Source organism: Rhamphochromis sp. 'chilingali', assembly GCF_963969265.1.
Source record: "Rhamphochromis sp. 'chilingali' genome assembly, chromosome: 19".
NCBI lineage: Eukaryota > Metazoa > Chordata > Actinopteri > Cichliformes > Cichlidae > Rhamphochromis > Rhamphochromis sp. 'chilingali'.
In genome coordinates, this window is record NC_137946.1 from 30,384,896 (window position 1) to 30,401,338 (window position 16,443).

At 39.1% G+C, this 16,443-nt stretch overlaps 1 long non-coding RNA gene across 2 annotated transcripts in view; it reads left to right on the forward strand.

The window, feature by feature from the left end:
* The first annotated feature begins 690 nt into the window (after positions 1-690).
* LOC308386598 overlaps positions 691-16,443 on the forward strand; it is a 28,734-nt gene continuing 12,981 nt past the window's right edge. The window contains exons 1-3 of one of the 2 annotated variants that reach the window (XR_013969820.1): positions 691-781; positions 3,264-3,336; positions 5,431-5,623. This is a non-coding gene — a long non-coding RNA (uncharacterized lncRNA). The remainder of the gene's footprint in view (positions 782-3,263; positions 3,337-5,430; positions 5,624-16,443) is intronic. The other variant, XR_013969821.1, reaches the window with a different exon arrangement.

The window sequence follows — 16,443 nt, forward strand, 5'->3', positions numbered from 1 at the left end:
AGTTAGAACAGGAAGTGTCTACATTCATCTACACAGTGGAGACTCTGTATCGTTGTATTTCAGATGTTGCTAACATTGATGGAATTATGAACACCAAAAATGATCCACCATGATCAACCATGCAATACCATCTGGAAAGCTTCTCAGCAGCATTATCACAATGATCTCAAACACACTGCCAGCACAGTAAAATCATGCTATGATTGAAAAACATGCAATGGAACACATCAGTCATGGATTAGAGAACAGAACAAAGAGCAGCCAACATCTAAATAAAGTACAAACTCTGTTTTGCTTTATATACTGTTTCCATTTGTTTTTATGTTTAAATAAATTGCTACAACTATTTCTGATTTTCCTAGAGAAATACACAGTGTTCTCTTTCGCTGTGTGTGTTCTTTCTTTGTCTGTTTTCTGCCCCCTGGTGGCCATCGGTACATTGATGCAACTTTAACAATAGCTTGTTCTTATAAATCATGCATATGTGGCACCCCTGTGAGGGAATGACCACATTAATGTTATTTTGTGTAAAACACTCATGTAACGGGACATTTTTCATTGCTATATGTATTTATTTTCAGTTCTTTAAGAGGATAGAAAATCCATGTAATAGGGATTCATTTTATGTTAGAAAGCAGTGAGGGCGGAACTTTGGTGCTTGCTCCGGGGTTTGGGGGTGCAGTAAGTGGAGCCCACCTTCCGCTGCTTCCTCAGACACGTTCTGGAGGAAAGCAGAGACGCATCGTGTCTTCCTTACTCCGCCCTTCACCTGCTTTTACAGGTCGGTAAATGGTGCTCGCACCGAAAATGTTGTTTATTGTTACCATGGTTACCCACTAGGGTTGCCAACCGTCCCTTAAAATACGGAATCGTCCCGTATTTCGAAACAAAAGTACACGTCCCGTATTGAGCTAATAAGGGACGCACTTTGTCCCGTAATACAGTGAGAATCAAAAGTAGTCTATAAATGTTTATGGAATTAACACTTTGTTTGAAAACATAATTCCCAGCCCCTCTCCTGCTTTGTGACCAATGAGCTGACACCACACTTATGACAATTCGAGTATGACAATTCAGATTACCGCTCATCTCATTGGTCGAGGAAAGGTCGCTTGCGGAGAAAATACCGGAAGACAACAGATGACCACAACAAGAAGCATGGCCAACAGGGGAACAAACGCCGACTCTGCGGTGCAAGTCTCGGATGACAGTACACCTAAAGCTGGGCAAACACTGTGCGATTTTTTTCAGTCACGTTATTCAGCTCCTGCTCAAACTGCACGATTGACTCGCAGGGGTTAGAAGTTCGTATGTCACGATGTACTCTCACACTATACCGCCCGATGCTCTGATGCGACCTGAGTGCTCACACTGTGCCTCCATAAAATGAAGGTTATAACAGAAAATCTGTCGCTCGCTCTCTCTGTCTTTCACTCACACACACACACCACCACCATCAACTTTGCTAAATTGCTAATGAAAAACATTGCTCAGGCAGCTGTGATTGAGCAGCAATGTAAATCCAACTGTTTTCACGGTTGTTGTGGTCGTGATAATTTTGTGATGCCACATCGAAAAGGCTCGGATGAGCTTTCCAAAGTTCTACAAGTTGTGCCTCCATCGCTTGTGTCCAGATCACACGCTGCACAGCCGTGCTGCGCCGTCTTTTTCACCAACGTTTACGTTTGCGCGTGAGCAGTGTGAGCGCCTGTGGTGACACCCTCACGAGCGATTGATGATCGGGAGCTGGTCGTGAGGTGTTAATCACTTCTCGTTACCCCACGTATACTACACGACGCACGATGAAGGCCAAAATCGGTCCGATCACTCAAAAATCGGCTCAAAATGGGCCAAAAATCGCACAGTGTGAGCCCAGCATTAGAGCAGCAATGTTTGTTTCCCTCAGAGAAAGGGAAGAATGGGAAAAGGAAAACACCTGGCTGGAAAACGTTAATATGGGCATGTGCAGTGAATATCAGCGCTATGTGGCCAGAAGTGTGATAATATAATTTATTTTGTGTAATAAACAACTGCAAGGATAGATGATTACAACAAATTGATGACTAATACATAAAAGTAATACATAGATGAATAATGATGATGAGTTATGATGCGTAATCATGGGAACAAGCGGGTTTACAAACAGGAGCAGCTGATTAGCATTAGAAAAGCTGAAATAATACCTCAACTGAAGCCAATTGTACTAAATGCACTAAATGTGCACTGTTACAAGAATATTTTTCTTTCTATTGTTTTCTATTATTTTAAGTTAAGCAGGACAGAGTTCTTTTAAAGAAAGATTTACTTATATTCTCAAAAGTTAAGCATGACAGGCTTCTGTTTAAGAAAGAGACCTGTTTTACTGTGTTAATGTTGTCATTTTGAGCTAAAAATAAATGGCTAAATGATCATTTGTTTCACATGTGTTCATATCACAAAGAATAGAATATGCATCTACTTAAATCAACTTCAAGTCAAATGGTTAAAAAAATAATTTCACACACAAAAAAAGAGCTAGAAAATTCACCACACTGGGAAGGGTGAAGACAACTGGGTCGCCCGGCCCTGGCCACGAGGTGTCCCTTATTTATTTTTCAGGGAGTTGGCAACCCTATTACCCACGTTAATGTGAATGAGAGAGTTAAGGCGGTCCGCCCGAGTTAATTACATGTAAACGCGGGAGAAAACCAGAGGAGTGTCCCGTGCGACCGCACCGCGAGCCCGCTCGTTAGGTGGAGCGCTCGTGAAGCAGAGTCAGTGCGCTCCTATGCTCGGTGCAAACGTGTTGTAATGCTCCAATCGAATCAGTTCTGTGAGATGTGAATGTTAATAGTTATGTTGAAAGTGACTGAGTAGATTAGCTAGTGTAACACAAGCACTCTGAGCAACTCTGTGTAGCTAACAGAGGCATTCACGGGTTAATTAAACAAGCTGTGTTTCATGATGCACTAAATAGTGATTTTGCCAGTAAATTACTGGAGGGAACAAATGTAATGTATTTACCAATGCTGTTATTGAATATAACTGTTTAGCCAGTAAGACACTGCAGAAGACAATGTGATGTGTTTATTGATATGATAAAAGGATGTAGTTGTTATGGAAAGAAGTGTGAACTTAAGAAACTGAACCAGTTAAAAAGAGTATATTTCACTGATGTTGTGAAATAAGTAAATGTAATTGATGTGAATGAGGAACCAGCTGAACAGTATATTGAAAGCTCATGTTTAGTGTTTTATAGCATTTATTTGTGTGAAATAAATCAGACTCAGACACGTTCTGGAGGAAAGCAGAGACGCATCGTGTCTTCCTTACTCTGCTCTTCACCTGCTTTTACAGGTAACATATTTGTCATCGTGGTCTTCATCCTTGGGACCCGTAACACATATGAGTTATGTTTTGCCTCAAAAATGTCCCTATTCCTCCCTTTAGGAGCCATATGTCTGTCGTTGTGTGATTCTGCATGTATGTCAGCCTTTTTTTATGTGTGTACATACTTTATCCCTCTTTGAGCTCTGTGCCAGACATCCAGAATCTTAAGTAATGGGATGATGAACAGAATGTTTCGCGTTGCAGAATGGGACACATTTAGATATTCTTTTGATGTTACAAATTGCATTTTCGACACTCAGGCCCATCCAAATGATAAGCATTTGCTCCTGCAATTCACTTTGATACCTTCCTGGCAAGCTCGCTGGTACTGCGAGAAGGCTGGTCAGGTGCCAATGTTGAGAATTGGAGTGACACCATTTTGTTTCACTGGCTGTAAAAGGACAGAAAAATGTAAATGATCTGCAATTCATTCTTCCCTCAAACCACCTCACTGCACGGCGAACAGGTGTTCCACTTTATTTCGGAACTGCACAGTAATATTTTTGCCTTGTCCCCCATCCCCATAACATCTCACTATATTGACTAGTTCTGTGGGACATGTGCTTCATATAGTCAGAATAAGGCTAGCTTGTCTAATGCCATACTCATCAGTGAAAGCACCAAGTAATCAAAAAGTCACAGGCTTTGCAGATTTTTTGAACTATAATGAAATGTAGAAAGAAGTTGCAGTATACTTGATGTGTGCCGTAATTAGTTATGATAAAAATAGCCCAAAACATTCAGATATGGCTCAAAAAAGGTATCCCACTCTATGAATATGTTCAATACGATACCAAACCATTCTAATCAGACAGAAGAGCAGCTGAAATAACTGTGAAATAGAAGAGAATTAGTGAATATATAAGTCTGTCACATGAAACCAGAAGAACAAACTCCATCCATCCATCCATCCATCCATCCATCCATCCATTCGCTTCCGCTTATCCTTTTCAGGGTCGCGGGGGGCGCTGGAGCCTATCCCAGCTGTCATAGGGCGAGAGGCGGGGTACACCCTGGACAGGTCGCCAGTCTGTCGCAGGGCCAACACACAGGGACAGACAACCATTCGCACTCACATTCACTCGCACATTCACACCTAATGGCAATTTGGATTTTCCAATTAACCTATCCCCACAAGCTGCATGTCTTTGGACGGTGGGAGGAAGCCAAACAAACTCAAGCTTCATTTTATCCTTATTGAATTTACTGAACAAGAGAATTGGGAAAATATTTTTCATACACATACTAAATGACAATCTGGCAACATGCACATTAGCAATTTCTTCTGTTTTAATTCTCAAGTTAGTTGTGGAAATTTCAAATTACCTCTCAGCATCACTGACGTGTCTGACTCCTACCTACCTGGCTATGAAATTGAATGTATAGTCATCTAAAAAAAGGCATTGCTAAATGCATTTTACATGATACTAGTCCCTATAAATATCTCTGACTCAAAAGAGACTGATATTTTCAGATAAAACACATTCATTTCCTCTTATATTTAGAAATTCTGGAAACACTGACAGTCACTTTGCACACGAAGAGCTTGTACTGCACATCATTTGAACAGCTGCAACAGAGTAATTATCATATGGGATAATAGTTTGAGTGCTTTCAAAATCAGTTGTTGACACTTTGCATTATAGTGTGTTTGTTGAAGTTGTTAGATTTGAATTGCTAAATCTAGAAATAATGCACAAATGCACTTTTACGATAATGGATTGTGCCTTTGGTACAGGTGAGGAGAGGCATTAGGTTTGAGCAATTTTATTTAGTTCTAAAAAAAAAACAAAAAAACAGTCAAAAGTCAAAACCCACAAAAGAATCATGAATTTCAGTCAATTTGTAAGTAACCAAGGAAATCAGTTAATCTGGGAGTTCATTTAGGAAAAAAAACCTTGTGTTTTTCATGGAAATAAATCAAAACAAGGATGAATCCCCTGCATTTCCACCAAAAGAATCAAAGTTCATGAAATCAAAGTATAAAATCAATAAAGAAAATAACGGAAGCTTGAAGGACAGTCCTGTAGTTTTGCTAGTTTCTGTTTCTGTTTCTCCCAGCTGAGCAACCTGATTCAAGGTTAATCTACATGCTGCCTTACTACTTACAAGGAGGGGAGAAATGCCAGGGGTAGGCCAAGATGCCAGTGATGTGGAGGACTCAAATTCAGTCTGCTTTCTTCTCACGCTGAGTGTTAGGTCTGCAAAAAGAAATGATGGGCTGGACAAGTGGCAAAACTGAGTAACCCCACAGGTAAGATGAATGAAAAATACTCATACAAACAGGCATACTTACATGAACAACAGAACAGTTTCGTAATCACTACAAGGTATTAACCTGTAACTGTCATACTGATTAACCGGTATCCTGTCTAAAGTTGAAATTAAAATTGTACATTAGGAATTGATTGGCAAAGTCTACTTTCTTTTAATGTAATTTCCCCTGTTGTTCACTTGTGTTTATTTTAGGACGTCTTGCATTCCTCACATAGAAACCGTTGCACTCAAGTAAAATACCGTTTTACACATACAAAAAAAGGTTCTTATGTAGCAACCTCCAGGTGGCTAAACCTTCTTCAGCAGCACTGTTAGGGCCCCAGGTTACCCATCGTGTTGGTTGGTTTGCTGCATTTATGCTCACCATGACAGTGCAGGTAGCTGTTTCAGTATTCTTTTGAACAATAGGCACTTAGACAATACTTCCACATCTCCTGCTGTAGAAGGAGAAGAAGTCAAACCTGGAAGAAAAAAACTGCAGCTTTTCTAACTTTTGCAACATCTCCTTCTACATAATCTGTGAATCTCTGAGCGTGTTGGTTAGTATATCATTAAAGTGGTGGTAAAAATCAGTGATTGTACATTCAAAAATGTCTTCAACCCAGCAGCAGCAGGGACACAACATACCGTGCTACAAACCTCGAGACTGTGGCTTGTAACAGCAGATGTGAGTCACTTTGATGTCAGTTTTGTGTATGCTGCTTTTCATGAGGCACCATATGATGTATGGACAATGCTGCTGGTAGATGACATAATAAAAAACAGAACAACATAGAACTGAAATCAGGAGAAACAAGCATTGTGACTGATCCAACTCTGAGTCAGGGCTATATATTTCAGAATATAAACAGTTTCTGTCATTTCATTGGCTTGTGATTTTCAGCAGTAAAATGCTAATCATTTTAATATGATTAGCACTTAAATTGAAGCTGAGAGCCATTATGGTTTGGTCCTGTCCATGCCAGGTGGAATTTAAGCATTAGAATATCCTTTCAAATGGAAGCAACCTGTTGAGTGTAAAATTCCCAGATGGCTCAGTTTTCTTTTCACTGCTCATAAAAGCACAGTTAAAAAGTTTTCTAACATCCCAGTTTATTTACCTCACCCATTTTCCTTCCGTGCAGTCATAATGCGTGAAGAAGTGATCCGTAAGAACATTTTCTATTCCGCTTATAGTAGTGCTGTCCTGGAAAGCTGCCAGTCGCCGCATTGTTTTAAGCGAGATCCACCCTCAACAAAAATGCAAACCAAAAAGCCTTCGCTGTGTTGAACAGAACCATTGTTTATGTCGGCAACATAAAGAGTTGGCCATGCTGGCGGAGGCTCTAAGCCAAGTCAGTCTGCTGCTGGTAATGAAGCCGTGTTTGTTTATAGTTTGTTTTAGATCATCTTGCTGGTCAGGTAAGACACCATGGGAGGGATGTGTGGTTGATTCAACAAACACCCACACACCCACACACATAGACACACAGTAGTCATCTGGTAGTAGGCTGAAAACACATTTGTATACTCTGTATGTCAAGAACATCTGTTTATGCACAGACTCTTGCAGTTTTACATGGGCAAACTCCAATTTAAAAGTGACACGCACCCACAATATAAATAAAACAAACTGCAGCATATCAATAAAACTCCAAGAGGGCAAGAGCAGGGAAAGCCTGAATAATTTATCACAAGAAATTACCTTAAATGGTAAATGGTCTGCACTGATATAGCACCAACCCTGCTAGTGCTGCACAAGCTGCATTACCACATTGCTCACAGCCATCCCGAACTTTAGTTTTTTTTGGAAATGTGTGAAATTGTAAAGCCACAGTAATGTAGAAAAGAAATGTGTTTGGTAGATTGATCACAGTTAGTTTGATTTCAGCACGAACTGTTTAAAAACAAAAAAAAAAAACATTGTTTAAAAATGACTTTGACAGATAAACAAAAGCAGAATACTAAATTAAAACAGCTGTGATGACAAAATCACTGTCACTGATATTATTCAGCAAAGACAAAGTTATCATCTGCAATTAGCCCAACCTGATTCTCCTGAGAATTGCTCAAAGGACTTTTCCCGGAAAAATTTAATGATATATGATTTTTGATACATGTCAGTCTGAATTTCTTTTTTCTTTTTTTTGTCCCTTGGGTTAAAACTCATAAATTAGTGTTAGTTTGATCACAGGTAGCAAAAGTACAGGCATTCTTTACAGTACAGATAATAATGATAAAAAAAAAAAACCCTGGTAAAGATATTTGAATCTCTTAGTATATACATATAAAAAGCAATTCATTAAATAATGATAATTTATAAATTATAATATATAATAGCATTAGCACATGGATTTTTTTTTTACTTTGACTTTAACCCCTGACTACCCATTTTTCTGTTTAAGGGTGGAGGCAAAGTGGGATTTGGGAGGTGGATAATCTTAAAGCTTGATTTAGACTTCTTGCGGGAAACTTACATAGTAAATGGAAACTCCTTTTATCCCTACACTGCACACCATTTAATCCGTTGTGATATGCAGCGTGTGGTTACATTTCATTTTACCCCAAAGTTCGTATTGGGTTAAAATGGGGTTCCAGTTATGACATACATGTAAGTTATGACGTAGATCTGACACAGAAATTACATGTCAGATCAGTTGGATTGGCTCTGTGTGGGAAAAAGTATCACAACTCAAAATCATTTCTATTGTGAGCTTTAGTAGATTTTCTTTGTGTGTAGGCTGTGATCAGCTGACCTGCTCCTCTTTGTGGATTTACACAAATGAATTCAGCAGGATGTAACCCAAGTAATCTTGGTTGACTTCCATCTGCTACCCTGACAGTATACCGTTTATACTGTTTACAGTGAATGAATTCAAATTCGTCTCATTTTCATGTAACTTTTAAAATAACAAAAGAAAAATATACACCTCACTTTGTTCTATAGAATGTTTCACAATAACATCACTGACGCCTCACATTGTCATTCGATTGGATGTATAATATCTAATCACATGCACAGTAAGGCCTCAAAGTATCTTTTGCATGGAAACTTGTTGCTGTTTTTGCAATCACAAATGTTCTAAATTTCTGATTGCAGCCACATGTAGGTGCAGTTATCTTTCCAAGCTCCATATTTGTGTCTATTTCTGATGTAGCTTTACCTTTATGTTTTAGACAGATAAGCTCTACCAGCAGAATCCTTTTTGCTGCTTTGATTCCTTGTTCAAAGAGCAGAGGCTTCACTGCCAAATCTAACTGTATAATCATTTGACACAAATGGTAAATTCATTGACATAAATCCCCCCACCACCACCACACACACACACACACACACCCTGCATTATGTAATACTGCCACAAATGCTTTTGATATAGATTACCGAAAGTCCCTGCCAAATTTCACACTGAGAGCAGTTTCACTCTCTCTTGATGGATGTTGGGTGCACAGGAACAAAATTCTTAGGTGCAGAAATGAGACACATTAAAAGTGTCTGGAAAAACTAGTGGAATTATGCAGAACCGAATCGAGCCAAGCCAACCGTTAAGAGATAATTGGCGTAAAACGGTAAAAAGAGAAGCACATGTGAACAGAGAATGAGCCAAATTAAAAGACCACTTCACTCAGATGTGTCCATGACATGTGCGTTTGTTGTCATCTGGGAGCAGGACCCGGGTTTCACTACAGTGCATTCAGCAACAAGTTGAGAGTTCTAAGATGGAATGAAGCAATTCATTTACTAAAACTCCACTAAAGACACAAAATCTGTTTCCTCTTGAGCGGCTTATTAATACGTGCCTAAGAGTGCAAGAGAGAAAAAGCCAATCTGCCCTCCTGTACAAGCCTGATGTCACTACGGTTTGGTAGGCTGGAAGTGACATCTCATTGACCCATCAATGTGTGTGTTGGGTTAACATTGTGAACATATTCTAGCAGAAAGTATTTCCATGTGGGAAGTGAAATTTAAACCACAATAAACAATTAAAACAGCAAAAATAGTAAACTAAAACTTGTTGGCTAATGCTGGGTTAATGTTGTAAATGTTGTTTTAAACCAAACCATGATAGTTTCCAAAACCTTACCAAATAGTATAATGAACCTAATCAAAGAGCATATGGAAATGACACCCTATAATGAACCACATCTAAGTGATGAGTGAAAACAATACAAAACAAAGCTTCCATGCAGGAGACATAACTGTAGGAGACATGCAGGAGACACTAGTCTTATGATTTACAGCACTGCCATCCCTCATACCTCCTTATGCAGGCTTTGTCACTGCGGTGTTAAGCGCGTCAGCTTTGAGCCCTTCAGGCATTTTCTGCAATGACCCTCACAGCGCCACAAGAATTTAAGTTTTAAGATAAAAATAATCCTTTCTGCAGTATTTTAGGTATGTTATAACCTTTACGAATATTTGTTTAAAATTCATGTGGATTTTTTCTTTTGATTAAATATGATTAGGGCTCTGCAAAAGTTTTTGGTTTTTAAAGTCCATGCATATGAAAATCAAATAAACATCTCAAAAATCCTCAATTTTGAATCCAGTCTTACACTTGATCCTTGTCAAGATATATTCAATTAAATCTGAAAAGTGTTCACTTATGAATGGAGCATTCAACTGTAAAACCCTTAGGTTAAGTTAATCAGCCCAGTGGATTTGTTTGTGTCGGTAATGGAAAATTTAAATTATGCAAAAATGCCTTTAAGAAAATATTATTTTATCATCATTATAGCTTAAAGACATTAATAATGTGAGTCTGTCAGTGCCTTTATTTGCAATTATTTGCTCAGGAAGAGAGCAGGCATGACTCACTCGCAAATTTGACTTTGTCTACAAACAATCCACTACAGTAGTAACGAAGGGCATAGCTTAATTTTTGGTAAATTGTAAATCGGTAGGTTCTTATGTAAGCACACCCGCTTCCCTGATATATATATATATATATATATATATATATATATATACACACACACACACACACACACACACACACACACACACACACACACACACACACACACACACACACACACACACAGGCAGCATTGGACCCGCAATATAGTCTCATTTTACTATAAATTAAGATCTACAAAGCCTACATTGTAAGGTTGGGGTGCCCGTACTGGCAAAAGTTGCAGGTTTGTTAGTCCATAAACATCCTGTTGGTGCCTTTTATGTGTTTTGCACTTTGCCTTTTACACCTTTTTTTGTTTTCCAATTCACTCTTTGCAATCAGTTTCACAAGCTGCAAATAAAAGAAGTTAATAAAATAAAAATACTTGTGTAGTTTAAAAGACAGGGGCTTAGGTGAAAATACAGCCCTTGACGACAGTAACCCTGTATGCTGAACCTGACGAGTGGGGACTGATACACCCTCTCACTGAGGCCATAGCTGATTGCATTAATCCCCTCCCTGGGAACGGGCTGCATGTTTATAATAAGCTCTAAGCAAGCAACACTCTTTGGAGCTGGAAAAAACACGGCAATGTGGATGTGCTGACTTCATAACATCTCTAAGCAGGTTGTGAATTTTTTTTAATACCTCATCCATCTGGATGCTGGAGTTAGGGGCATGACCTCTATGATTGATAGGTACTCCTTCACAGGCAGCTCTGGCCGACAGCTCTCTGCTTCAGCTTTTGTAATAAGAGTCACTGAACTGAACCTCACTGCCATGTTTCTAATGTTGGTGCCTCTGGAGCATTTTTATGGATTTAGGTGAAAAATACTATGGCATATTGTGAGATTCAGTTTTAACCCTTTTGTCCACATAAGGTAACTCGCGGCTTCAAAAAAGAACGTGTTAGTTGGAAAAATAGAAAAACATGAAGGCTTCAAAATATAGGACCAAACTATATGAATGACAACCCATATGGAAAAGAAATAGTAAAAACATATATGATTTACTCATGAAAGTGGCCACTTTCTCATTACTTTCATATATTTTTTTAGTAAGTATACAAAACATACAAGTTTCATTATATAATTTTTCAAGGGATCTTATATGTGCTTTCACTCTTGTATGCTTTTCATACAAGTTTCATACAAGACAGATAATAACTTTATAAGATTTATATATATCTTTTCCATATGGGAACACATGGTTACGCCCATAATTAACACAATCATTCTGACCCTGTAAGTTTGGATTCATTGTTCTGTATGCTGACAAAAATGCACATTTTTAGATTTTGTTTTCTTGTATAAAACAACCATTTAAAAAAAGAAAACAGAAATTGTGTACATTTAAAAAAAAAAAAAGCCTCCATGTAAACAAAGGGAGTGCCTTGTCGTTGATGTTGTTTAGACACGCCAGGGCGCTGTACTGTAGCTGCCAAAGCAAATTACAGGTCTGGTGTTATGCAGGATTAAATGCACTGTCACTAAATGCAGGTGGACTCTTGCTGCAGCCTTGATCAGGAATTTCCACTGCCAGGCTGAGCTTTCCAGGTGAGCAGCTGCAGACAGAGCGATGGACTCCAGATGGCGGACGCTGTTGGTGTCCTTCCTCAGGGTCATTCCACACGACCTCTGCTCCATCACTGTTTTTCTGCCTCATTAGAAACCTCTCTTCTGTTTTTCCTTCATCATCTCACCTCACAGGCTGCTCGACAGATGGCAGCCAAGGCGACAACTACGGTAGATTTATACGCATGGGGAGAGCCAGTGTTGACAGACAGTGTGTTTCTGTATTGATTTTACTTATTTCATTAGGTAATTGGCCCATATCATGATGTGACACCACTTTTCATCAAAGTTGTGAGACTTATATCTGTGTGAGTAATGAATGACTCTGCCTGTGTGTGACTGTGTTCAGGTTTATGCAATTGTGATAGCTGGGGGAAGAAAGAAAAACAGTAGTTATGTAATTTATTTTATAATGAATGGAGCTGAACTCTAGAGTAGCATTTTGAAACAATCCTTATTTATCTTATAGAAGGTCTTGGTGCAACCCATCGCTTAATCGTCTGTCTGAAACAAGCAATTTTGGTTCAGTTCTCCATCTTTTAAGCCACCTTTCATCTAATTGGCTGTCCTTTGTAAAGAAAAGATTTGAACCAGAGCTGTGTACCCAAGATAACTATATCAGAAATATCCTAACATGTGGAAATCAAAGAGTGGGTGAAATTGTGTGAGCAATCTGTTCAATAGGAGCTTCAAATGCTGTAACTTTATATAAAGTCATATGGCTCTATGCAGAGATGCTACTAATTTAATCCACTTGATTAACTGATCATCAGCAGGTGTGACCTCTGCAACAGTGAGTAAGTAAACTGTATTTAAATACAGGGTGGGCCATTTATATGGATACACCGTAAAAACATGGGAATGGTTGGTGATATTAAAGTCCTGTTTGTGGCACTTTAGTATATGTGAGGGGGCAAACTCCTCAAGATGGGTGGTGGCCATTTAGAAGTCGGCCATCTTGGATACAACTTTTGTTTTTTCAATAGGAAGAGGGTCATGTGACACATCAAACTTATTGGTAATGTCACAAGAAAAACAATGGTGTGCTTGGTTTCAACGTAACTTTTTTCTTTCATGAGTTATTTACAAGTTTCTGACCACTTATAAAATGTGTTCAATGTGCTGCCCATTGTGTTGGATTGTCAATGCAACCCACTTCTCCCACTCTTCACACACTGATAGCAACACCGCAGGAGAAATGCCAGCACAGGCGTCAAGTATCCGTAGTTTCAGGTGCTGCACATCTCGTATCTTCACACCACAGACAATTGCCTTCAGATGACCCCAAAGATAAAAGGGGGGTCAGATCGGGAGACCTTGAGGGCCATTCAACTGGCCCACGACGACCAATCCACTTTCCAGGAAACTGTTCATCTAGGAATGCTCGGACCTGGCACCCATAATGTGGTGGTGCACCATCTTGCTGGAAAAACTCAGGGAACGTGCCAGCTTCAAAGAGGGAAACACATCATCATGTAGCAATTTCAAATATCCAGTGGCCTTAAGGTTTCCATTGATGAAGAATGGACCCACTATCGTTGTACCCCATATACCACACCAAACCATCACTTTTGTTGGTCCAACAGTCTTGGAGGGATCCATCCAATGTGGGTTAGTGTCAGACCAATAGCGGTGGTTTTGTTTGTTAACTTCACCATTCACATAAAAGTTTGCCTCATCACTGAACAAAATCTTCTGCGTGAACTGAGGGTCCTGTTCCAATTTTTGTTTTGCCCATTCTGCAAATTCTGTGTGCCGATCTGGGTCATCCTCGTTGACATGCTGCAGTAGCTGGAGTTTGTAAGGGTGCCATTTGTGAGTAGCTAATATCCGCCGAAGGGATGTTCGACTAATGCCACTCTCCAGTGACATGCGGCGAGTGCTACGCTGTGGGATCTTGCTGAATGAAGCTGGGACAGCCACTGATGTTTCTTCATTAGTGACAGTTTTCTTGCATCCACATTTTGGCAAATCCAACACTGAACCAGTTTCACGAAATTTAGCAAGCAGTTTGCCGACTGTAGCATGGGAGATGGGTGGTCTTGTAGGGTGTCTTGCATTGAAATCTGCTGCAATTACCTGGTTACTGCGTTCACCAGATATCAACACAATTTCGATCCGCTCCTCACGTGTTAACCTCTTCGACATGCCAATGGTTGTGAACAAAGAGAAACTTGTAAATAACTCATGAAAAAATAAAGTTACGTTGAAACCAAGCACACCATTGTTTTTCTTGTGACATTACCAATAAGTTTGATGTGTCACATGACCCTCTTCTTATTGAAAAAACAAAAGTTGTATCCAAGATGGCCGACTTCTAAATGGCCACCATGGTCACCACCCATCTTGAGGAGTTTGCCCCCTCACATATACTAATGTGCCACAAACAGGACTTTAATATCACCAACCATTCCCATGTTTTTACGGTGTATCCATATAAATGGCCCACCCTGTACTCAACCAGACCATGACAAAAACGACTGCTAGAGTCATACAGAAAATGATTGCTTCTAGGTACTGCTGCTTTAGCTGGTTCTTTAAGCTACTGAATCATGGTGGGTACTTTAGTAGCGAATGAACAGAATCAGTGTTTTGATCAGTTGCCTTATAAGCTTTGTTTGCATTATGAAACACAAATTCTCACAAATATCTAAATGCTGAAGGGTGGAACAACTCTTCCAAAGAGAGCTTGTTTTTATGGACATGTCTCCACCACTCTTCTTTTAATAAAATACAAACAGACAGTGCTTACATAAAAAATATTTAGGCCATACTTTTTACATCTGAGACAAATTCAGATATAGCCTACACACTAAAACTATACTAAAAGCTGTCAGTTATCTAACATTGCTGGTACAACGTTAATGTGACTATCAGAACATCTTTTTACCATTTATTTTTGGAACAATTAGGTGGGACACATACTCTCTGGATGATGCAAAGCTGCACCCACGAGTGAGCCTATCATGAGTCACACAGTCTGTGTGGCTGCTTTAACCTGTTAACACAGGAGCTGAAATAAAAAGCTACAGGTTCTGGAAAGTTTCATGCACAAGTATGTTAAATTGTTCCTGAGCTCAGCCATCCTAACAAGATGTTTTAAAATTGAAAGCTGGAGTGGTGATGGTAGTGATGCTTGCAAATTGGCCTATTACTGCTTTAAATCTGGCTTTAAAGATAATATCCTGCAGTGGTTTAGAATCTAATATTGCTGCAACGATGTAGCAATTCACTCCAAGGTGCATGAGAGCACAGTGACATCACAGCTGGGTGGTGTTACAGGTACAAAAAGTACCTGTGGTTAGAAACAAAAGCACTTCTGACCGCATTAAACCAGAACAGGAATTAGAAGTGGTGAAAAAAGGCTCATAAATTTAAAGCAGAAAGGATTATGAAAGAATAGTTTTCAATCTGATATTAAATTATGAGTCAATGACAAATTTAACCCACAACATGTTGCACTGGTTACTAGCGCTCCACCATTAAAGAAGTGTCAGTATACCCCTAAAACTGCTATGCTTCCATCTTATTTATCAAGTACACAAATTGTGCAACATTTTAATGGAAATCTGTCAGCAGTAAAAGGTGTAGTGAGATTTGGTTAGGTTCTAATTACAGTGTGTGGTGTAGTAAGGCTTCTATTATCTAAAACATAATGTAGGGAATAAAAATCACTGAAGGGTCAAAGATGTTTCTTTTATAAATGCAGATTTCTCATTTTTTTTAAATAACACCCTTCATGTTGTTCGCAATTGTTTTCTTGCTGTCTTAGTGATGAAATTTGCAGAATCCCATTCGTATTTGTGAAGTCTTATTTTATTTACTTTTTTTCTTGCCACTAGCTGCCATCAGTTGATCCATTGTTGTGTTTGTGCTGAGTGCAGAAATGAGATGAGCAACTTTTTTTTTTTTTAAAAAGTCACATTTTGGTATCTGTTTTATTCTTTGTCTTTTGGTGATGATGGGTGAATTATCAATCTCTCCACTCAGTGTTCATTTTGTGTGATGTATTGGAAAGAAAGCTGGTATAATTTACAACCCTTGTCCCACAGTGTAGGTGAACCTCGGATTGGTTAATTGGAAAATGAACAGGGGGAAATGAAACAGGGTGAAAATCAAAGGATCTGTCTGTGCCTGTCAGCACCCAGACTGAATTATTACCCCGAAGGTACAGATTTAAACCTGCACTGCACAGCTGGGGACTAAAAATTAAACCTATTCATCCATCTGTCTGAATACAATTGGCATTTCATAAATATAACCAATGACGTGGTTCATAAAAAACAAGTTTATTAAAAAGGACTGTTCTGTGTCATTAAATTTCAAACGACTGGACTTGAGTATTT